Source organism: Oryx dammah, unplaced genomic scaffold (genome assembly GCF_014754425.2).
Source record: "Oryx dammah isolate SB20612 unplaced genomic scaffold, SCBI_Odam_1.1 HiC_scaffold_27, whole genome shotgun sequence".
NCBI classification, from domain to species: Eukaryota; Metazoa; Chordata; class Mammalia; order Artiodactyla; family Bovidae; genus Oryx; species Oryx dammah.
In genome coordinates, this window is record NW_024070211.1 from 61810440 (window position 1) to 61836799 (window position 26360).

Below are 26360 nucleotides of genomic sequence, written 5' to 3' on the forward strand. Positions count from 1 at the left end.
TTAGGCCAGTATGGTACATTTGAGAGACAGCATACTATGAAGCCCTTCAAATGGCTTCTTCCCATGCCTCTCTTCTGCTCAAAACCCACCAGGAGCTGCCCACATTTTTCGTTATTCAGGGTAGCCATAAAATTTGGAAACAGAGATAGTATTATTTGATTGTACTGTCACATTATGTTAAATGACACTATATATTCATCTGTTTCCAGGTTTGTTTGTTTGTTTTTAGCAACTCTGTAAAACCCCAATTATTTACCAGGACCTACACAACCATGTATCCATACACAAGAAAACTTCACTTCCTCTCTTCCTCATCACTTCCTCTTCTTTATCTGCAGCCTTGTTGGCTTCCTTGCTGCCCATTGAGCACGACAATTTCATTCATTCCTCAGGCCCTCTGCCATGCAGACACCTGATATTTATAAGGCTCACTCACTCTATGTTCAACTGTCACTGTATCCAACTGGAATATCTCTCTCTATCCCCTTAACCGATCTTATTACCCATTGCCTGTGTCACTCAGTTCAGTTCAGTTCAGTTCAGTTGCTCAGTTGCATCCAACTCTTTGTGACCCCGTAACTGTAGCATGCCATGCTTCCCTGTCCATCACCAACTCCCAGAGAATGTTCAGACTCATGTTCATTGAGTGCTGCTATCCAACCATCTCATCCTCTGTTGTCTCCTTCTCCTCCTGCTTTCAATCTTTCCCAGCACCAGAGTCTTTTCTAATGAGTCAGCTCTTCACATCAGGTGGCCAAAGTATTGGAGTTTCAGCTTCAGCAAAAGTCCTTTAGGATGGACTGGTTTGATCTCCTTGCAGTCCAAGGGACTCTCAAGAGTCTTCTCCAACACCACAGTTCAAAAGCATCGATTCTTCAGCATTCAGCTTTCTTTATTGTTCAACTCTCGCATCCATACATGACTACTGGAAAAACCATAGCTTTGACCAGATGGACCTTTGTTGGCAAAATAATGTCTCCTTTTTAATATGCTGTCTAGGTTGTTCGTAGCTTTTCTTCCAAGGACCAAACATCTTTTAACTTCAAGTCAGCATTTGCAGTGATTTTGGAGCCCAAGAAAATAAAATCTGTCACTGTTTCCATTGTTTCCCCATCTATTTGTCATGAAGTGATGGGACTGGATGCCATGATCTTAGTCTTTTGAATGTTGAGTTTTAAGCCAGTTTTTCACTCTCTTCTTCCATTTTCATCAAGAGGCTCTTTAGTTCCTCATCACTTTCTGCCATAAGGATGGTGTCATCTGCATATCTGAGGTTATTGATATTTCTTTTGGCAATCTGATTCCAGCTTGTGCTTCATCCAGCCAGGCATTTCATGAGGTATTCTGCATATAAGTTAAATAAACAGGATGACAATATACAGCCTTGACATACTCCTTTCCCAATTTGAAACCAGTTCCATGTCCATTTCTAACTGTTTCTTCTTGACCTGCACACAGATTTCTCAGGAGGCAGGTAAGGTGGTCTGGTATATCCATCTCTTTCAGAATTTTCCACAGTTTGTTGTGATCCACACAGTTAAAAGCTTTAGCATAGTCAATAAAGGAGAAGTTGTTTTTATGGAATTCTCTTTCTTTTTATATGATCCAATAAATGTTGGCAATTTGATCTCTGGTTCCTCTACCTTTTCTAAATCCAGCTTGAATATCTGGAAGTTCTCGGTTCATGTACTGTTGAAGCCTGACTTGGAGAATTTTGAGCATTGCTTTGCTAGTGTGTGTGATGAATTCAATACCAAATTCAATTCTTTGGCATTGTCTTTTTTGGGATTGGAATGAAAACTGACCTTTGCTGAGTTTTCCAAATTTGCTGGCATATTGAGTGCAGCACTTTCACAGCATCATCTTCTAGGATTTGAAATAGCTCAGCTGGAATTCTATCATCTCCACCAGCTTTGCTCATAGTAATGCTTCCTAAGGTCCACTTGACTTCACACTCCACAATGTCTGGCTCCAGGGGAGTGATCACACCATAGTGGTTATCTAGGTTATTAAGATATTTTTTTGTGTAGTTCTGTGTATTCTTGCCACCTCTTCTGAATATCTCCTGCTTCTATTAGGTCCAAACCATTTCTGTCCTTTATTGTGACCATCCTACATCCTATCACTATCTGACATAAATGCAAGTTTCATGAGAGTTTCTGGCACTTAGTACATGCTCAATAAATATTTGTTTTATTAGTGAATAGCTTAATTAATGAATGGCTAAGCATGACAAATGACGTGAAGGAGATTAGTTTCTCAGCTTCATTTTTTGTTTATCTATTTTTTGGCTGTACAGAATGTGGGCTCTCAGTTCCCCAAGCAGGTATTAAACCCCCACTCCCTGCGTTTGAAGCAGAGAGTCCTTAACCATTGGCCCACCAGGGAAGTCCCAATTTTTCTGTTTTGGTTTATTGTGTATTGGGGAGGCATCATAGGCTATGGTTTCAATTCTTTTGTGACTGTCAGGGATCCTTCGATATTTGGAGTTCCTTGAGGACAGCAACCATGCCTTCATCATCTTTACTTCCTGGGGCTAGTAAAATGATTTGCACATAATCATTACCTAATAAAACATTATTAAATGGTGAAGTAGATAAAAAACTAATATTTTGTTCAACTGAAATCAGGCAGAAGAAACTTAAGAAAGTATGATATGTCCCCACTTAATGCTGTTTGCAAAAGGAGAAAGAAAAAAATGACTACATTTAAGGAAACAATCTTCCTAAGATACACAGTTGTGTTAGTAGATGTTGAACTTGAAATTCAAAAGCAGCCTTTTTGTCTCCCTAAATAAGCAATTGGAATGCATGCCTCTTCTTTCCTCTCTCTTCAGGGAAAGACAAAGGAAGAAAGTCTTAAGAGAGAGAAGCCAATGAAGTTTCATGCTTGGGGACTTGTAGGATGTTTCCAGATGCTCTTGATCCTTGCAGACATGTGATGTTGAGATGCTAAATGATACAAGAGGGGAAGTACCCAGGTGGGCTCAGCTTCTGCCAGGTACACATCTTTCTCTTTCAAGAACCAGGTAAATGTTTCATAATTTGAAAACTAAAACTCCTAACTGTTTTCTCCAGCTTCAGCCTCCCTAATTGTATAGCCAACACAGACTCAGCAGCGGGGATGCTAAGAGTACTTTAAATGCATGTGATCCCCTGGGTCCATTGCTGGGTTTCCTGTTGTTTCCTTTCAACAGAATGGAGTAGACAGAAAACGCTGCCTATGTTTTCTGAGAAGCCTCTCACACAGTTGTAATTGTGTATTTCCTTGCCAATTTCCTTACTACCCTTATCCTACCAACTCATTGCCCACCCACACCCCCTGCCTTCCTCCTGTCGGGTGATTAATTGGAGATCTTAAAAAGGACACTGGGCTTGGAATTCAGCATAGCTGAGTGAGATGGGAAAATGTTCATTTGGTAAAACTGGGGAAGAAAATGCAGTCAGCAGGCATTTTATTCCTTGAACATAATGTTCATGTCTCTTATTTTTAACTCATTTTATATTGGAGTACAGCCAATTAACAATGTTGTGCTAGTTTTCAGTTATACGTATGTGATTCAGTTATACATAAACATGTTCCTATTCTCTCCCCAAATTCCTCTCCCATCCAGGCTCCATATAACATTGAGTAGAGTTCCCTGTACTATATAGTAGGTCCTTATTGGTTATTCATTTTAAATATAGCAGTGTACACATCCATCCCAGACTTGCTAACTATCCCTTCCCCTCTCTGCCCCCCACCCATAACCGTAAGTTTGCTGTGTAAGCCTGTGAGTTTGTTTCTGTTTTGTAAATACGCTCATTTGTATCATCTCTTTAGATTCCACACTCACTTCTCTTTAAACTCAGTCACTGATGTTGTGATGAATGCGGCGGATGGATGTGGCATGCACCTTCTCAGTTTGTAGCAAGTCACCCTTGCTTCTCCTTCAAGTCTTAAAAGTTTCCACATCAAAAGGGATGTGTTGGGGAAAGCATTCGTATGCAATTGGAGCAGGATCTACAAGGCACCAGGTGCCAGGCAGAGTCTACACTCTGACTTTGTGATTTCCTTCTCCCTCACATGTGATTGACAGCTCGTGCTTTTTCTTTCTTCCTGCCTTTCTCTGCCCAAGGCCATGGTGGTATCTAAACTCCTTGCCTGTATTTTGGGGTTCGTGTAACTCTATGCACTATAATTAGGGATGAGCTTTACCACCTTTTTTACAGTTTCTCAATGCTATTTGTGAAACTTCAGCATGTACCTTACTTTGATGTAAGGATGTTGGGTGTTGGGACAGACACGTGTAGATTTAAGAAGCACATGCAGTGGACCAACTGGGAAGTGTGAGCAGGTTCTCCAGCCTGGGCCACATACTTTAACTTGCCAAGAGGCTTCAAGAGGGAATGAGTGTGCACCAAATAGAAGTCCTAAAGGAATCATTAGAAATATTTCTCAGGTCGTTTTGACAATGGCCCTTTTTATAGCTGAATGCAGCCTATTACTACAGGTGGCTGAACATGTCTGACAATTGATACTGAGAGGAAAATTAAGGCTTTAAAACTCTTCGAGTGTTAGTTCCTTGACTGAACTAAAACAACATATTTCTTGGGCCCATGATGTCAGTGATGTTCCAGATGTTTGTCCTCGTTTTCTCTATGTCACCTGGGTAAGTCCAGGAGTCCATGACTCTTAAGGCTTAGCAGGAAATGGGGAGAGGGGGGAGGAATGATCTCAGTAAAAGTGCTAGGACAATTCCCAAAATATATAGCAGAATCAGAAAACAGCCAATCAGTGAGAAAGAGCTTTTAAAGGAGAGTTTCAGGAGTGTATAGGTGGAAGGAAGGGGCTACATACAGAAACAGCACGGTCAGCTCCAACAGTCATCTTGAAGTTGGCCATGTAGTGTCTGACCAGCATCATCTTGATTGTTTCAAGTGTTGTTAGTCTTCAGCTCCAGGGGCAGTTTGTTCCCATTTCCTTAAGGGTAGTTCTCAGGACTGTGGCAGCTTATGTCATAGCTACAATCTGGTCATCATATAATTAACTTTTTCCACCTGGGAGGGGTTTCAATATCTACAAGACAGCTCACAAGAGATGGCTCAGAATATTATCTATAGCCCTTGAAATGGAATTAAAAGTCCTTAACAATGCTTAATAACTCAACTATTATTATCTTGTCCTGTTTTTTATTTTTCACTTTGCTGATTAAATGTACTCTTTGACAAAAGTTTTTCTACAGACAAAAGGCAAGAGGAGGACATGGTGAGGGGAAGGAACTGCTCTGTTTCACTATTGTGACACCATTGTTCAAAAGGCAGATCTTTCTGCCCCTGATGACTACGCCCCAGGCTCCCACAATGCACATGTGAACAAGCCCTGTACTTGTTCACCACAGTCACTCCTCAGCGTCAGACTCTCCCAAAGACTCGATACTGGACCATCTGCCAAGAGCTGCCCCAAGAACAGTGCCCCAGGACACTGGGAGAAAAAGAAGAGGAAGTGCAAGGAACTTGGGAACAGCAAGAAAGGAGCCCAAGACTCTCCCCTTGGAATCCACCTGACTCCTGGCCCCACTGCCCCTACCTGCTCTCTCTAGGCCCCTGGCCCTTCCTGTATCCCCAGCCCTCTGCCCTCTTCTCTGCATTCTTGCATACCACCTACCCTGACCCTCCCTTCTTCCACTGCCCAAAATACTAATGTAGCTCTACCCTTTGAGGTTCCCAGGCTTCCCTCATAGCTCAGTTAGTAAAGAATTTACCTGCAATCCAGGAGATCCTCGTTTGATTCTTGGATTGGGAAGATCCCCTGGAGAAAGGAAAGGAAGGCTACCCACTCCAGTATTCTGGCTTGGAGAATTCCATGGACTGTATCGTTCATGGGGTCACAAAGAGTCAGACACGCCTGAGCTTCTTTCATTCACTCACTTAAGTTTCCCAGTAGGGATGGAGAGGAGGGAAGGTACTTGTATACATAATTCTGTTTCTGTTATCCAACACCACCCCTTTGAGATGACTAAAGTCAGGCTCTATCTCCCATGTACGATTAGTAAGAACATTTCAAATACGGTGTGCAGAGAGGGATGTCTGGAGAAAGACGCAACCTTTTACTACAACAGTGGTGCCTGGAGATGACCCCTCTCAGGCCCCCAAACCAGGAGAGCAGTAGGCAGAAAAAGAATGTTTAACTGAGCCTCCCACAATTTCCTTGGTGCCTCCTGGAGTGTTTTTGAAACATAATTTTCATTTTTAAAGTAAGGAAATAAACACATTATTTTCAGGTATTCACATGGGCACACAGAGGCGTATTTGGTTCCAGCTGCTGTGCTGAGCAAGCTCAGGAGCAACAGGGAGTCACTTCCAATCTCTGATTTTTTGCTGATGCTGACAAAGGCAATCCCCTTGGGGCCGGGGAGGAAATACTGTATTTACTCACATAATTTCCCTCTTTTTTCAAAGTTGTCAGGCTGCCTCAGGAAGTAATATGGAAAAATACCCCAGCCCAGAGCCAGAAGAACAGGAGAGGGGCTGAGGGTATTAGTTAAAATAGCTGTTGATCATCAGCGTGCTGAGAGTCCACAGTGGTTACAATGGTTAATCAACCTGAGAAGAGTGGTAATAACTGCTATGAAATGAGACAGGGTGGCACTTAGTGACCTCTGACATGTCTCCAGAAACAATAGAATGAAGGTGTCTCAGGAATCCTGGCTCTTTAACCTCTTGTCTGCCAAAAAGCACTGGGACTTTCAGACTTTGTTTATATTCTTACAGCATTTTAAACTCTTTAATTAGGTAGAAATTATAAAGTCTCAGAGTTACATAATTCTGGGTTCCAGTATTGTATTGCACCAACTCATCATTGTGAAACTTGGTAAAAACAGGGTTAGAATCAAGCATGCAGCCTGTATTTTGGATATGAACCATCAGTCTGTCTGTCTGTTTAGTCACTCAGCCATGTCCGACTCATTGCCACCTTATCCATGGGATTATCTAGGCAAGAATACTGGAGTGGGTTGCTATTTTCTCATCCAAGGGATCTTGCCAACCCAGGGACCAAACTAATGCTTCCTGTGTCTCCTGCATTGCAGGAGAATTCTTTACCCACTAACCCATTGGGGAAGCCTGAATGTGAACCGTATTTCTGGGCAACTAAATAACTGATGAAGGCTAAACTCTTATTCTAGAAGACTGCTAACTAATGAATGTGTCTGGAATGATATAATTATAGAAATCATCATTTTACAGCTTCTAATAAAATAATCAACAATGGACAATGGACATCGGTGACTTTGAAAATACAAACAAAAGATTCATGCAGATTTTTGCAAAGTGTGACTCAGATCCATAAACCTGAACCCAGTTATCAACTATAATATTGACAGAAAGGAAACACCAGACATCATGTGTTTCCTGAAGTGATGCAATAGAATGGACATAGTACCAGTTACGAAGAAAACATTTTTCCAAAAGAAAGCACATTAATCTGAATCTAATGATACCGCTAGAGTGTTCCATCCATTTACTGAAAAGATGGGGCATAAAGGAACATGTTAAACAAAATCAAGTGAACACAATCAGCCCAATCCAGAAGGTGATAAATTCCACAGGGGAAAAAAAAATGACTTCAGTAAGTAATTGACATGAAAAAATGAGGAGAAAAAAATTTTTAAAGTGAAAAGAGCCTTATTAGGCATATTAATCAAATGCAATGTATGAATCTATTTGAGGCATTGTTTTAAAAATGTAACTCCAGAAAGACATTTTGTGACAATCAAAAAAAGGCAAACATGAGTTGAGTGTCAAATGATATTAAGCAATTATAAAGGAATAGTATTTGTTGTACTAATAATATTGTTTGTGTATTTCTAAGTTCATATCTATTACAGACACAAAGTAAAAAGAAAGAAAGATGAAGGTGATGGATGAAAGAAGAATGCCAAGATATTGATAACTGATGATACTGATATTTGATACTAATCATTGGTGATAGTGGTATTTGGTATTAAAAATTGATGCTATGTGCTCTTGGTGCATATTTGAAAGTGTTCATAGTAAAGATGTCAAAAATTGAGAAAGAGAAAAATTAAAACCACTGGATAAATAAAATGTTTTACGCATTTATTGTGCATATAAGAGAGCTTCCCCAGTGGTTCAGCAGTAAAAAAAAATCCACCTGTAATGCAGGAGTCACAGGAGATGTGGGTTCGATCCCTGGATCAGGAAGATCCCCTGGAGGAGAGCATAGCAACCCACTCCAGTATTCTTGCCTGGACAGTTCCATGGACTGAGGAGACTGGAGGGCTAAAGTCCATAAGGTTGTAAAGAGTCAGACATGATTAAAATGACTGAGCACACACACCTGTGCATATAAGAACAGTTCACAAACTGGAAGCTTTAAAATCTAAACAGATATGAAGCTCAGGGGCACGGTATTACAGGATGGCTTATAAAGTGATAATGAGAAAAATTAAGAAAATAATTTCATTTACAATCACAAAACAAGAATAAAATATCTAGGAATAAATTTAACCAAGAAGGTAAAATACCTGTACATTGAAAACAAGAAGACATTGTTGAAAGAAATTTAAGAGGACACAGATAAATGGAAAGATATTCCACACTCATGGATTTGAAGAATTAACATTGTTAAAATCTCCATATTACCTAAAGTAAGCTAAAGCTTCAATGCTATCCCTATCAAAATCCCAAGGATATTTTTCAGAGAAATAGAACAAAAAATTCTAAAACTTATATAGAATCACAAAGACCTCAAATAGCCAAAGCAATCGTAAGAAGAAAGAACAAAGCTAAAAGTATCATACTCCCCAATTTCAAACTATATCACAAAACCATAGTAATCAAAACAGTGAGGTATTAGCAGAAAAACAGATACATAGATCAATGGCACAAAAGACAGAGCCCAGAAAGAAACCCACACAAATAGAAGCAATTAACTGATGACAAAGGAGCAAAAAAATATATAATGGAGAAAGGACAGCTTCTTCAGTAAATAGTGTTGGGAAAATGCAACATGCAAAAAAAAAGAAAAGAAACCAGATCACTATCTCATAACATACACAAAAACATACACAAAAATTAGCTCAAAATGGATTGAAGACTTGAATGTAAGACCTAAAACCATAAAACTCATGAAAGAAAACATAGGCAGTACACTCTTTGACACTAATCTTAGCAATGTATTTCTAGATATGTCTCCTCAGACAAGGAAACAAAAGCAAAAATAAACAAATGTTACTGCATCAAACTAAACAACTTCTGCACAGCAAAGGAAACCACACACACACAAAAAGGAAAGATAACCTACTGAATGGGAGAAGATATCTCTAAATGATACATCCCACAAGGAGTTAATATACAAAATGTATAAAGGACTTATACAACTCAACAACAAAATACCAATCCAATTTTAAAATGGCAGAGGAGCTAAATAGATATTTTTCCAAAGACATACAGGTGGCCAACAGATGCATGAAAAGATACTTAATGCCACTAATTATTAGGGGAATGCAATCAAAATCACAATGAGATATAACCTCATACCTATTAATTGGCTATTATCAAAAAGGCAAGAAAAAACTGTTGGTAAAAGTGTGGTGAAAGGGAATTCTCATGCACTGTTGGTGGGAAGGTAGACTGGAGCAGTCACTATGGAAAACAGTATGGAAATTCCTCAAAAATTTGAGAATAGAACTACCAATTGATCCAGCTATCCCATCTCTGGGTATTTATCCAAGAATAAGTAAACACTAATTTTACTCTGGGTATTTATCCAAGAATAAAAAAAGCACTAATTTGATAAGATACATGGGCTTCTCAGGTGTCTCACAGGTAAGGAATCTGCCTTCCAGTGCAAAAGACACGGGAGAGGCGGTTTCAATACCCAGGATGGGAAGATACAATGGAGAAGGGAATGGCAACCAACTCCAGTATTCTTGCCTGGAAAAGCCCACAGACAGAGGAGTCTGGTGGGCTATAGTCCATGGATCACAAAGAGCCAGACATGACCAAGTGACTGAACACACATACACCCCAACATTTATCACGGCACTATTTACAACAGGCAAGATATGGAAACAACCTAAGTACCCATCAATTAAAAAAAAATGTGATACATATATATACCATGGAATACTGCTCAGCCATAAAAAAGTGAAATTTTGACATTTGCAAATTTGGGTAGGCTTTGAAGGGTTTATGCTTAGTGATATAAGGCAAGTATTATACGGTTTCATTCATATGGGGAATATAAAAAGCAAACAAACCAATAAATAAATGAACAAGCCAAACAAAAACAAACACAGAGAACAAAGCAGTGGTTACCACAGGGGCAGGGGCAGGGTGAAATGGGTGAAGAAGACCAGCCATATGATTACAGATGGAAACTCAGTTTTTGGTGGTGAGCATACTGTAGGGTATACAGAAATAGAAATATAGTGCTCTACACAGGAAACATGATATAAACCAATGTTTAGGAATTAACTAATGTTACCTCAGTAATAAAAAAAAATCTTAAAAAAGAAAATGAGGAAGTTATTTAAGCTTGAAAATGATTAGTTGTTACAATGTGGATTCTCAGACAGCAGGAGAATTTTTTAAGTGATTATTCCATACAATTTTTTGAAGGTAACTTATGTTTCTTTTATGATTATCAGAGGCATTTATAAGAAATAAATCATTTCACTTCTTCTCATGATTTAGTTCTCTTTTCATGGCTCCATTTTATTTGTTCAGAGTATTTTCAAGTTTGGTCTCTATTTTGTATTTTACTTTAACAAAGCTTAAAGAAAAACACCTTTGCAAATTAATTATTAACCATAGAACACTGGACGAGCTCTAACTTTTCTTATTTCTAATTTTGTCATCAATAAATTGGGGAAGGTAATGTTTTCCCTTCCATGATGACTTTGGAGATTAATGATTATAACAGGCCCACATAATGCCAGATCCCAGTAGGTACTTAAGAATCAAAATTCCTTTACAGATGCCATAGAAAATCCAAAGAAAATCCCTAGAATTTTGTTGGCTCTGGTCCTTTTTCTTGGGGAGATTCCATCTCAGCAAGGCTTCTGAGTATTCCTTTTGAATCAAGGCTTAGGTGTGTCCTCTCATGGATGTTCCTTGAGGATATAGATTCTGTCTTATTCATGTCTGCATTCCTAGCAAATAACACATGTAGTGTGGACACTATAAGTGTTTGTTCACTAACTGAACTGAGAAGTGAATGAATGAACAGGTGAGTGATGCCCGACAATCCAATACACTTAAAACATAGTGTGTAAGTCTGTAAAACAGTAAACTATAAGGCTATTAGAACTCTAACGAAAAACAAGTGAGTTGGTGAGAAAAATGAACCTAGTCTCTGGATTAAAATGGTTGCTAGAGAATAAAGGTACAGCTGCCTTTTATCAGGAACCAGGAGAATACTGAAAAGTTAAAAGCTGGCATAAAACTCAACATTCAAAACAACAAAGATCGTGGCACCTGGTCCCATCACTTTATGGCAAATAGATGGGGAAACAATGGAAACACTGACAGACTTTATTTTCTTGGGTTCCAAAATTACTGCAGATGGTGACTGCAGCCATGAAATTAAAAGACACTTGCTCCTTTAAGAAAAGCTATGACAAACCTAGACAGCATATTAAAAAGCAGAGACATTACTTTACTGATAAAGGTCCATATAGCCAAAGCTAAGGTTTTATGGCTTTTCCAGTAGTTGTGTATGGATGTGAGAATGGACCATAAAAAAGGCTGAGCACTGAAGAACAGATGCTTTTGAACTGTGGTGTTGGAGAAGATGCTCGGGGGTCCCTTGGACTGTAAGGAGATCCAACCATTCAATCCTAAATTAAATCAGTCCTGAATGTTCATTGGAAGGACTGATGCTGAAGCTGAAGCTCCACTACTTTGGCCACCTGATGGGAAGAACTGACTCATTAAAAAGACCCTGATACTGGGAAAGATTGAAGGCAGGAGGAGAAGGGAATGACAGAGGATGAGATGGTTGGATGACATTACCGAATCCATGGACATGAATTTGAGCAAGCTCTGGAAGTTAGTGACTGACAAGGAAGCCTGGCATGTTGCAGTCCATGGCGTTGCAAAGAGTCGGATATGACTAAGCAACTGAACTGAACTGAGGGGAACAGAGACAAGATGCAAGTGAGGCAGGACAGAGAAAGGCAGATCAAGTGTCTTTAGAAATGTACAGAGAGAGATAGGCAGACAGAGACAGAGAGAGAACTAGAGCACAAATGCAATTCCCCTCAAGGTGAAACATCTTTTCAACATTCTGAAGACCAGCTGAGCATTTGTTTATGTTGAGACTTTATATATTTCACAGAAATGTAGTTACATCTTTGTTCAAGACTGAAAAGTTCCACTTAAAAGTTTAATCTATCTTAAAGTTTGCAATAAGAGACTTTCATTACCAGCAATGCTGCTGCTAAGTCGCTTCAGTCGTGTCCAACTCTGTGTGACCCCATAGACGGCAGTCCACCAGGCTCCACCGTCCCTGGGATTCTCCAGGCAAAAACACTGGAGTGGGTTGCCATTTCCTTCTCCAATGCATGAAAGCGATAAGTGAAAGTAGTCTCTCAGTCATGTCCAACTAGCCGAGACCCCTTGGACTGCAGCCCACCAGGCTCCCCCGTCCATGGGATTTTCCAGGCAAGAGTACTGGAGTGGGGTGCCATTGCCTTCTCCTATTACCAGCAATAGCATTTCTAGATTCTGAGTAGGGATGTAAAGATGTTGTCCTATTTTAGCAAATACTATGCCTTCTTGCTATCACTGCAAATACTCTAATGCCACAAGCTACAAACACTGAAGTCGGATAATTGGAGAAAAATGTTAAAGAAGCATTAGAAGATTTTGATGAAGATACTGAGAAGAAAGCAAAATTGTTTATTGTTAAACAGGTATGAATGGCTGAAGACCTCAAGATAATTAGAGAAATTCAAGGAAAACTTGATGAATTTATTGAGGTTCTTCATCTAGAAAAATTAATTGTAATAAAATCTTACTCATGATATAATCAGCTCTGCATACATCCAAATCTCCAAAGTCTTTTGTCCTCACTTTTATTCTTCTGCTGTTCCACCTTTCTAAAAAAAAAAAGTTATACAATAAAAATGTTTAAATACAAATTAAAAATAATTTTGAAAACATTCTTGAGACCAACAGAGCATTCATTCAAGTTGAAACTTTACAAATTGCATTCATCAACATTCAGAAAACTAAGATCATGGCATCTGGTCCCATCACTTCATGTCAAATAGATGGGGAAACAATGGAAATGGTGACAGACTTGATTTTGGCGGGCTTCAAAATCACTGCAGATGGTAACTGCAGCCATAAAATTAAAAGATGCTTACTCCTTGGAAGGAAAGTTGTGAGCAACCTAGACAGCATATTAAAAAGCAGAGACATTACTTTGCCAACAAAGGTATGCCTAGTCAAAGCTATGGTTTTTCCAGTAGTCATGTATGGATGTGAGAGCTGGAATATAAAGAAAGCTGAGCACTGAAGAACTGATACTTCTGAACTGTGGTGTTGGGGAAGACTTTTGAGAGTCCCTTGGACCACAAGGAGATCCAACCAATCCATCCTAAAGGAAATCAGTCCTGAATATTCATTGGAAGGACTGATGCTGAAGCTGAAGCTCCAATACTTTGGCCACCTAATGCAAGGAACTGACTCACTGGAAAAGGCCCTGATGCTGGGAAAGATTGAAGGCCGGAGGAGAGGGGATGACAGAGGATGAGATGGTTGGATGGCATCACCAACTCAATGGACATGAGTTTGAATAAACTCTAGGACTTGGCGATGGACAGGGAGGCCTGGCGTGCCGCAGTCCATGGGGTCACAAAGAGTCAGACATGACTTAGCGACTGAACTGAACTGAAGTTCTATATTTGTTCAAGACTGAAAAGCTCCCCTTAAAAGTTGAGTCTATCTTAAAATTTCACAAAAGTTACTTTTAGGTAATCACATCTCCTCAACCAAAAACCACATCTTTAAGTACAGACAATGATAAACTACATCTAAGTGAGGCATTAAAATGTAAGAGAAGAGTTTAGTAGAGAGTGATAAAGGTTAGATTTTTGGAAACAATACTTAGGATCAGTGAGAAATGTAGAAAAATGGGTGAGATGTGAGAAGAAGATCCATTAAGTATACATCTCATGGTTTTGAAGAGCTAGAACCAACACAATATTGACTGTTAATGCAACAGCTCAGAGAAAGAATTTCATTTTGCTCCAAATGAAAAATGGATGCTTCAAGTTGAGTTCCATTAAACAAAAATGGCAATGTAATAGGAAATGTGTTATAGATGCTGTCTCATTATAAAGGAGAAAAAAAACTTTTTAAAAGCAATATCAAAACCAGAAATGAAGTGATGAGAAATGAAAGGAATTTCACATATCTATGATATGTTTTGATTTTTAAAAACTATATTTTTAAGGTTTATATTAATCAATAATGGATTAATAAGAGAGTCGGGTTTAAGGCAGTCAGTTCATCTTGAAAAAGGGAAAAAAAATTGTAACCCAGGAAATGCCCCCATGCCAGTGTACAGACAAGAATGAATGAGGCTATTTTTCTTTGCATATCATGTCAAAAACAGTGTGGATAAATGTGGATGCAATTTTGAACTGTCTTATGCTCTCAGAATTTGGAAGCCTTTTAAGAGATCTGATTAATTTAACATGTCAAATCTAATGGCAAATGAGTTCAATTTCTCCAAAGAACAATTAGTCAACAGAATAAATTAACATGAAATATTGTCAAATGCAACATCATGCTCATTTCCAAAGATAAAACACTTTTACTGCTCTTGTTGAACTCGTTTTTTGTTCTGTGAAGGGTTTTTGTGACATAATTCCTTCCCAAAGCCAAATGCTTAGAATAAGCTGCCATCCTTTTTCACATAGACCACTGCAAAGCCTCACAATTGCTCGCTCTCTCTAGCCACACACACCCACCTTATGTTGCCTCTCCATACACTATCCACAAGATATTTCAAAACTCTTTGAAAACCTTTCAATAACATCCATTGCACTTGGAGTAGACAAAAAGGCATTCTCACTGCCTCCTGGGCTCTGGCACAACTCCTGTCCCAACCTCCACATCCTCATGATCATCATTCCAGCACTTCCATTACTGCTTCCAAAGCCACCACTCTACAAAAATTCTTCTTTCCAACACCACTCCAATTCTCCTTCCAAATGCAATGACTTTTTCCTTGCCACTTGACATCTTGTCAGCATTTGATACAATCAAAAGCTTCCTTCTTTAGAAAACTCTTATTCCTGCTGGTATTTTAAGGACAACCACCCAGGCTTCCTTCCACCACATTAACCACCAGCTTCCAGTAATTTTTGTCTTCCCTTCCTTAGCTAGATCTCTTAATTTTTGAGCCCATTTCACTAACAACTAATTTGCTATTTTTCTCTATCTTCCTCCTCTCCCTATTTCATTCCTAACTATCCCACAATTTTAAATACCACCCACATGTTAAAGGCACTCACATTTATGGATCTAGTTCCAGATATCTCCACTGAACTCTTTACTAATATATTCAACTATCTACTTGACATCTTCTTTTGGAAATCAATTGTCATCTCAAGTTTACCTCAAGCAAAACAAAATTCTTGATAAGCACCCTTGTCCTGCACAATAACATACACAAGCCCACTACATCTCAACAAGTGATTCTACCATCCATTCAGTTGCTCAAGTCAAAATCTAAGAATCATTTTTCTAATCAAAGTGTAGTTGATCGGCAATGTTATGTTAGTTTCAGGTATACAGCAAAGAGATTATTTTATATATATGTATATATGGTTCAGTTCAGTTCAGTCACTCAGTCGTGTCCGACTCTATGGTTCAGTTATATATATATGTGTGTGTGTGTGCGTGTACATATATACATACTTTTCAGATGTGTTTCCCTTATGTCATTACAAAATATTGAGTATAGCACCCTGTTCAATATAGTTGTTATCTATTTTATACATAGTAGTGTGTATCTCGGAGAAGGCAATGGCACCCCAATCCAGCACTCTTGCCTGGAAAATCCATGGACGGAGGACCCTGGTAGGCTGCAGTCCATGGGGTTGCTAAGAGTTGGACACGACTGAGTGACTTCACTTTCACTTTTCTCTTTCATGCATTGGAGAAGGAAATGGCAACCCACTCCAATATTCTTGCCTGGAGAATCCCAGGGATGGGGGAGCCTGGTAGGCTGCCGTCTATGGGGTCACACAGAGTCAGACACAACTGAAGCGACTTAGCAGCTTAGCAGTGTGTATCTATTAATCCAAAATTCCTAATTTATCCCTCCCCCCACCTCTTCTCCCTTTGGTAACTAGAGGTTTGTTTTCTATGTCTGTGGTGCTATTTCTCTTTTGCATATAAGTTCATTTATATCCTTTTTTTCAAAATTCTACATGTAAATGTATCATATTTGTCTTTCTCTGTCTAGTTTACTTCACTTAGTATGATAATCTCTAGGACCTTTCATGTTGCTAAAAATGACAAAAATTTTCATTCTTTTTTATTGCTGAGTAGTATTCCATTGTGTTTCTACGCGTGTGTATATATATACTAATGCATGCATATATATATATATATTCAACTTCTTTATTCATTAATCTGTCGATGGACATTTAGGTCGCTTGCATGTCTCAGCTATTGTGCATAGTGTGGCCATGAACATTGTTGCACATGTATCTTTTTGAATTAGAGATTTTGTATTTTCTGGATATATGCCCAAGAGTGGAATTGTTGGAGCATATAATAACTCTAATTATAGTTTTTGAAGGAATCTCCATACTGTTCTCCATAGTGGCTGCACCAAGTAACACTTCCACCAGTAGCGTAAGAAGGTTCCCTTTTCTCCACAACCTCTCCAGCATTTATTATTTGTAGACTTTTAAATGATGGCCATTCTGACTGGTGTGAGATAGTATGTAACTTTAATTTTGATTTCCATTTTAGTAATAATTAGTGATGTGGAGCATATTTTCATGTGCCTCTTGGCCATCATTACATCTTCTTTGGAGAAAAAAGACTTTGGAGAAAAGTCTATTTTAGTCTTCTGCCTATTTTTTTAGTGAGTTGTTTGGAGTTTTTTGTTGTTGTTGTTGTTACTGAGTTGTATGATCTGTTTTTATATTTTGGAAATTAATCCCCTGTCAGTCATATTGTTTGCAAATATTTGCTCCCATTCTATAGGTTGTCTTTTTGCTTTGTTTGTGGTTTCTTTTGCTGTGCAGAAGCTTTTAAGTTTAGTTAATTCCCATTTGTTTATTTTTGCTTTCATTTCCAATATTGTACGAAACAGATCCAAAAAACATTGCTGCAATTTTTATCAAAGATTTCTCTGCCTATGTTTTCCTCTAGTGTGATCTGATTCTTGATGACTCTCCAGCCTGGTTTCCTCCCCCTCAGTACTTACAGACCATACCATCGTTTTTCAAACTGTAGGTAATGACCCGCTAATAAATTGTCATAAGTTTAATAAGTCATGGCCAGCATTTTTAATGGCAACCCCCTCCAGTACTCTTGCCTATAAAGTCCCATGGATGGAGGAGCCTGGTGGGCTGCAGTCCATGGGGTCGCGAAGAGTTGGGCATGACTGAGCGACTTCCCTTTCACTTTCACGCATTGGAGAAGGAAATGGCGACCCACTCCAGTGTTCTTGCCTGGAGAATCCCAGGGACGGTGGAGCCTGGTGGGCTGCTGTCTATGGGGTCGCACAGAGTCGGACATGACTGAAGCGTCTTAGCTGCAGCAGCAGCAGCAGCATTTTTAAATGAAACAGAACCACAGAGATGAGGAAGAAAATATCAAAGCATATTGTATTTAGCAAGGATAAACATTATTTAAATTATTGTTAAATGCCTGGAGAATCCTCTGGACAGAGGAGCCTGGTGGGCTGCACAGAGGGTCACACAGAGTTGGACACAACTGAAGTGACTTAGCAGCAGCAACAAATATTATTTATAAAATATTATCAAATAGTATTTGTGAAGTTTTTGTCTTTTGTTCCTGTTAAATTTGTGTGTACACGTGTTGGGTACTGCATCACTACATAAAATATATTTTTCACTACTTGTCACAATGAAAAATGTTTGACGAGTGGTAAGAGCCACTACTACAAACAGATTCAGATACTTTCAGTTCTCCAAATATACAATACTGTTTCATATCTCCAGGCCTGAGTAGGTACATTTCCCCCTAGTGGAATGTCCTTTTGTCACCATGGTGCATATGGGGGTCTCTTCTTAATTACACGTATCCAAAGTTATTTACCTGTTCTGGGACTTCAAGTCCTCACCTAAACATTCCCTTTGTTCTCCCTGGGACAAAAATTGTACTCTATACATATCTTTTTCTTATTTAATTTAGAGTCAAGCAATTATATCACATTTTATTTGCAATTAATCAAACACTGCTTGTCTGCCTACCAAATTCTTGACCTCTTAAAAGCAGAAACTCTGTACACTTCTCATGTCTTTTTACTCTAAGGACATGTTCTGTGTAAATATGTTTAAAATGTTTGTTGAACCAATGCCTAAAAGAGAAGCTAGAAAATAGTAGTCATCTTTCCTCCTGAAAAACACTTAAGGTGTCATCCAACACTCAGGAGTGAAATTTGTTTGGTTATCACACAAGATAGAACAAAAGGTATCCACTTAAATGGTCATGAAAATCTAAATCTACCTGTCACCAATGAAACTCTGGAATTGCTCATGAATGGTCATCTTCAGAGCATAGACATTTAATTGGTAAAAAAAATCTGCAAGTTTCAAATAAATGTGTGGAGACTTAAAAGAAAGATAGTCAACCAAGCCTATACCCTTGAAATGAAATGTCAGTGAAGGTCATCCTTTCAGAGGGTAATAATATGTTTTCTATGAGACATGGAACACTTCAAACACATATATTATAAGGAGGGCTGGGTTTTAATGGCTGTGATTGCCTGCATCTCCTAGTTGTATTTTATTTCATGTATTTATTTCATTGTATTTTATTTTATTTCATATATACATATATAATATTAAAGCCTTGCTTCTTTTAGAGGGATTTTTTTTTAATAAGACAACAAAGGATAAAAGAAAAGTTTTGTTTCAGTCTGCTGAATCCCTGGGGAGGCACAAGACTACAGTCTGCTGACATGGCCACAGGGAACAATCACCAACAGATAAATGAAATCAAACCACCAGGCACTGTTTCCATGTCAGGATGGGCACACGAGCTGGTTCCTCTGGGGGAGGTAACTGTTACACAGGTTCCAGAGTTCCAGGCTGGCACACCCATGAAATAAAATACAGCTGGGAGATGCAGACAATCACAGCCATTAAAACCCAGCCCTCCTTTGACCACAAAGAAGTTCTACCCAACTTGTCACTCTTACCTTAGAAATCCCCGTACCAATAGCACAAAAGCTAATATTAACTTCCCACCACTCCTCAAATCAGGGGTCAGCATCAACTCTGGTTCAGTTCTCCTCACAATTGAACAGGCACTTGAATCTTCTAAGGCTCTTCCTGAAATGCACATTCCTCACCAAATACATTTTAGAATTCTGCATTTCACACCAGTTCCCAAGTGGCTCTGATGCTTCTGGTTCCAAGAGTCTGATGACAAATTTTCATTTATGTATTGTTTCCCACAAAGGAAATAACAAATAAACAAGAAGAGAGGAATACCAGTGATTTGTTCCTTTGCTTATGCAAGGGACAATCATCAATAGGCCTCTTTTAAAATGAAAATAATCTAAAAGCAACTCTTCTTTGAAAACAGAAAAGGAGAGTAGACCAAAACATAAGTCTTCCTTTGTGACAGTCACTAGGTAGGTGTTATCTAACAGAACTCTTACGATTCTAATTTTATCAAACAACAATCTAAGACTCAGATATGAATTTTTCCAGCAGCATCTGAGCAATAAATGGTCAAAATAGCATTTGAACCCAGTTCTCTCTGATCCCAAAGCTTTTAAACATTTTTATCTCTTCTGTGGATATCAGTTAATTATATTTTAATTTCAATTCAGTTCGAGAGAAATAGCTAGACAGAAAGAATATACAAATATATTTTTGTTGTTCCATCACTAATTTGTGTCTGACTCTTTGCAATCCCAGGGACTGCAGTGCACCAGGCTTCCCTGCCCTTCACTATATTTCTGAGTTTGGTCAAACTTATGTCCATTGAGTCGGTGATGCTATCCATCCACCGTTGCCCCTTTCTCCTCCTACCCTCAGTCTTTTCCAGCATTAGAGATTTTTCCAATGAGTCAGATCTTCACATCAGGTGGCCAAAGTGTTGGAGCTTCAGCTTCAGCATCAGTCCTTCCTTTGAATACTCATGGTTGATTTCCTTTAGATAGACTGGTTTGATCTCTTTGCAATCCAAGGGTCTCTCAAGAGTCTTCTCCAGCACCACAATTCAAAAGCATCAAATTCTCAGCCTTTTTTACTCTCACATCTGTACACGGCTATAGGAAAAACCATAGCTTGGACTATACAGACCATTGTTGGAAAGTCATGTCTTTGCTTTTTAATACTGTCTAGGTTTGTTATAGCTTTTCTTCCAAGGAGCAAGCACCTTTTAATTTTGTGGCTGCAGTTACCGTCTGCAGTGATTTTGGAGCCCAAGAAAATAAAATCTGTCATTGCTTTCACTTTGTCCCCATCTATTTGCCATGAAGTGATGGGACTGAATGTCTTGACTTTCGTTTTTTGAACGTTGAGTTTCAAGCCAGCTTTTCCACTCTCCTCTTTTATCCTCATCCAGAGGCTCCTTAGTTCCTTTTCATCTTCTGCCTTTAGAGTGGTAACATCTCCATATCTGAGGTTATTGATATTTCTCCCAGAAATCTTGATTCCAGGTTGCGATTTATCCAGCCTGGCATTTCACATAATGTACTCTGCATAAAAGCTATATAAGCAGGGTGACAATATATAGCCTTGATGTACTCCTTTCCCAATTTGGAACCAGTCAGTTTTTCCATGTCCAGTTCTAATTGTTACTTCTTGATCTTCATACAAGTTTCTCAGGAGACAAGTAAGGTGGTCTGGGATTCCCACCTTTTTAAGAATTTTCCACAGTTTATTATGATCCACACAATCAAAAGTGTTAATGTAGTCAATGAAGGTAAATATATAAATTTATATGTATAACTGAATCACCTTGCTGTACACCTGAAACTAACACAACATTGTAAATCAAATATACTTCAATTTAAAAAATAAAAGATGAAAAGCTGACCTATACTGCCCTAGGAAACCCTGGGCCCCCTTTCAAATAAATAAAATGTACTTGGATACCAAACATATCCAAGTACATATACGTGTGTGTGTGTGCATGTGTGTACAAAGAAGAGAGGATATACATATAAGGAGAACAAGTCCAAGTCTTCCTAGAGCTCATGATGGACCAGAAAGAGCTGGGCACCATGGTGGAGACATTGGCCAAGAATCACTCTTAGCTCAGTTGGGTGAAGAGGAGATTATTTGCTAAGTGAAAGTCATTTAGTTGTGTCTGACTCTTTGGGACCCTGTGAACTGTAGTCCACCAGGCTCCTCAGTCCATGGAATTCTCCAGGCAAGAATACTGGAGTGGGTTGCCATTCCCTTCTCAGGGAGATCTTCCTGACCCAGGGATGGAACCTGGGTCTCCTGCACTGCAGGCAGATTCTGTACCATCTGAGCCACCAGGAAAGCTCCTTAGTTGCTAAAAGAAGATGGATATGTTGCCAGGTAGAGGAGACAGCTGGAGAAAATTCACACAACTATGGTATAGATGTTGTGTCATTTAAGGAGAATTTTTGATGAATAATCAGGGAAGATTCTTCTCTTACCAGGTCCAAAGAGAATGAATAAGTTATTTTTTTAAAGGTTCTGAACTTCAAAAGCTAGACCCAACAGGTAAAGATAGGTTTATTGACAAAACCCTTCATTTCTCTATCTGGGGTATATCATAAGATAAACATCATGCTTTACCCATAATAATTTCTCAGGCTCCAGATGACAAAGCAGACAAAAAGAAATTAATCCACACAGCACCACAGGGTCAATGTAGGCACTGCCTCACCTCCTCTGCTTGGGATGATTGACAGTGAGGACAGTCAATTAAACCCTTACTTTTACTATATCAGGCTTTGAGAGGTGGGCTTCCTCTACTTTCTATCAGAGAGCTGTTACAAAGCAGTGGCACAGAACATTCTAATGATACCCTGCATAATATGAAGCTTGTGACTTTAACAACTTAAATAATGTAATATATAAGCTGCTCCCAGGAACAAATTACTGAGACATATGATGAAAGTTTATCAAATGACAAATGGTCAATAAGATTCACTGCCCACTGTCTTCCAGGACATTTGATTGAAGGACTAATTACCTGCACTTCTGTCCAACAGTGAGGCCCTGAGTATTCTGGTCATCGTCTTCTGGGTCAAGACTATAGGAGCATCTCACAAGCTCACATTATCCCTCTATGACAAATTAAATTCTAAAGGTCAAGATTTTCCAAAGTCTGGAAGATTCCCATCAAGTTTAAATTACTCATGGTCATAATGAGTAACTAGCTATTAGCTATTTTTCATCCTGTCTTGCTCTTACTTACATAATTATTCAATATTTTGGAATATTTGAGTATCCCTGGACTGGAAGAAACACAAGCTGGAATTAAGATTGCCGGGAGAAATATCAATAACCTCAGATATGCAGATGACACCACCCTTACGGCAGAAAGTGAAGAGGAGCTAAAAAGCCTCTTGATGAAAGTGAAAGAGAGTGAAAAAGTTGGCTTAAAGCTCAACATTCAGAAAACGAAGATCATGGCATCCGGTCCCATCACTTCATGGGAAATAGATGGGGAAACAGTGGAAACAGTGGCAGACTTTATTTTGGGGGGGCTCCAAAATCACTGCAGATGGTGATTGCAGCCATGAAATTAAAAGACACTTGCTCCTTTGAAGAAAAGTTATGACCAACCTGGATAGCATATTCAAAAGCAGAGACATTACTTGCTGACTAAGGTCCATCTAGTCAAGGCTATGGTTTTTCCTGTGGTCATGTATGGATGTGAGAGTTGGACTGTGAAGAAAGCTGAGCGCTGAAGAATTGATGCTTTTGAACTGTGGTGTTGGAGAAGACTCTTGAGAGTCCCTTGGACTGCAAGGAGATCCAACCAGTCCATTCTGAAGGAGATGAGACCTGAGATTTCTTTGGAAGGAATGATGCTAAAGCTGAAGCTCCAGTACTTTGGCCACTTCATGCGAAGAGTTGACTCATTGGAAAAGACTCTGATGCTGGGAGGGATTGGGGGCAGGAGGAGAAGGGGACGACAGAGGATGAGATGGCTGGATGGCATCACTGACTCAATGGACATGAGTTTGGGTGAATTCCAGGAGTTGGTGATGGACAGGGAGGCCTGGTGTGCTGCAATTCATGGGGTCACAAAGAGTCGGACACAACTGAGCGACTGAACCGAACTGAACTGAACTGATGTAAATTAAAATAAAATTGGATCTCTCAAATAACTTATAACTATAATTACATAGTTTGTAATAATGAATTGTAGGCAGAGCAAAGACTTAAATGTGAAAAAATAAAAACTTGAAAACAGAGTAAATCACTAAAGAATATTTCATGACTTCTCATAGCGAATTTCTTTATCTGAAGAAATGCATAGGTTTCTTCTATATGTGAAGAAACCATTTGAGGAGTGCAAAATCAATCTATTAGAAAATGAGATGATCATGTTTGGACCCTCAAAATATTACTCTCTGAGATAAGTAAGGTAATCTACAGTTCAGTAAGAAAAAGACATGGACAAAGATGTTCACAGTAAGGCTACTTTTCATTACAAGTGTCTATTTGAAGAAAACTTCAATGCACACCAAGAGGAAAATGGGTAAATAAACTGAGGTCTGTTCAGATATTTTAAACAATAGTTTGAAGGAATAAACTAGAACTATATCTATTAACATGAGTAAGTATAAACATAACTGAGTGGTTTTTGAAAAGCAAGGCTACAAAAGATGTACACAGTATAGTACTGTTTGTACAATATTTAGAAAATGAAGCAATGGCCATACCTGTCATAAATATAGAGACATGATTGGAAATGATAAAATACCAAATTCAAAATAATGATTCCCTTTAGTTAGAAAGGTTCTGATAGGTAGGTGAACACAGGGACTTCAAATATTTTGGTGTTATTTTATTCCTTAAGCAAGCGTCTATGGACATAATTACTTATTATTTTGTGTATACCTTTTATATGTTGAAAATTTTTCACAATAAATATAATTTTTTTAAAGGGAGAAAAGTGAGCTGGAAGGTTGAACTGACAATTCAAGAGAATACCACAAAAAGACAATAAAGTAGTAAGCTAAAAGAGAGGGAGGTAAGATACATATATTCTTTTTTTAAGTGTAATTGACTTACAACAATATGTTAGTTCCTGTTACACAGCATAGTGATTTTATATTTCTATACATTTCAAAATGATAAATAAGTCTAGTAACCATCTGTCACCATACAATGATAGCACATGATTATTGACTATATTCCCCACATTGTACATTTCATACCTATAACTCATTTATTTGCAACTGGAAAGTTGTAGATCTTAATCTCCCTCACCTACACAAGTTCAAATAACTGTCTAATAGTAATTCCCAAAGTAGAAACCTTTGAGGAGAAATACACACAAGTCAATAAAAGGAGACACTTCTTTGAATTTTAAAAAGACATGAAACCTCAGATAGGGCCCAAATAATGCAGAATGAAGGTCCATACATACATATCAGATCAGTGGCAGCGTAATAAATGTAATGTGCCTGAATCATCCAGAAACCATCTCCTTCACTCCGTCCATGGAAAAATCATCTTCCATAAAACTGGTCCCTGGTGCCAAAAAGGTTGGGGGCCACTGGAGTAAGAGATAAAAATTATTTCAACAAATTCTGATAAAAATAAAATTATTTCAACAAATTCTGATAAAAAAGTTCAACCTTCATTCCAGTGTCTTTTCTTACAAAGACAGCTATCCAGGTTTAAAAGAAAACTTTCTTAACTGGAAATGTTTATCTCTCAAAACCCAGCAGTCAACTTTGTATTTCTTGTGAAAATGAAAGCAACCACTATCAATCACATGATTCACACTGAACCTTGGTTCTAGCCAATGCTATAAGGGAAGGAAATCACATTTTTGTCATTCTTTTACAATGCGATCATCTAGTTAGGGAATATACCAGAATCAATAGATCTATCATTAAAGTTAATTGAGTTCAACACAGAGTTGATATTACCTTATAAAAACCAACAAACTTTCATATGCACCCTAACCTCTCAGTTTTAGGTGAAGGTAAATATGAAACAAACACAAAATTATTTGAAATACACAACTGCTCTATCCAATTATCAAAGTGCTATTGATTTTCCCAAGTGATCATTTATGTGAATATCTTATTTCTTTTGTTCAGTATATATCTGCTTCTAAATGATAGAGTGGCACTTGTTTTGATTTCTTTAAATAAGAAAGAAGAAACCCAAGGAGTTTCAAAGTATGCCAGACAATCTCAGAAGTAGAGAAGGAAGGACCAGTCAGCTGGGTCTTTCTCACAAAACAAGGCAGAATGTAGTTCAAATAGTTCATCAGTACACTGGTCTCAGACAACAAGCAAATGGGGAAATGATTCAATAGCGGTTTTTGAAATGTTAAATTAGCCCATTTTCCTAATGAGAAGATGAACCAGGCAAACACAATCCCCCTTCAGCTGGATGCTGAGAATTCTAGTCAACTCTACCAATTATAACAAAAGAATAACAGGGAACATGCACGTTTTAATATTGTGAATAGATCAGGTTAATCCATCAACTAACTCCACTGACAGGTTATATAGCAATGACCTAGTGAGATTTAACAGTAGATAATGATGCAGAAAAACATGTTGCAGGAAAGAAAGGACAGGAAAGGGAAGAGTAAAAATCCATGTGCAAAGATTACACTAAAAACATCTTTTTTTTTGTTCAAGAAGAAATGTTTATCTTTAAAAAGGAAGCTGTGATACCTATGACTGATTCATGTTGAGGTAAGGCAGAAACCAATACAATATTGTAAACCTATTATCCTTCAATTAAAAATAAGTTAATTTTTTCCAAAGGGAAGCTGTGGCAGTTAATGAGCGACTCAGGTTAGATTCTCGTTCTGAGAAACACCAAAAGCTGATGCTCCAGTGGAAATCAGCTTGTTGATACCTTAGATCCTATATGTTCAGCTACCTGGAAGTTACTCTTTTGCTTTTAGACCTGGAAAGAGCACTGTAATTGGATA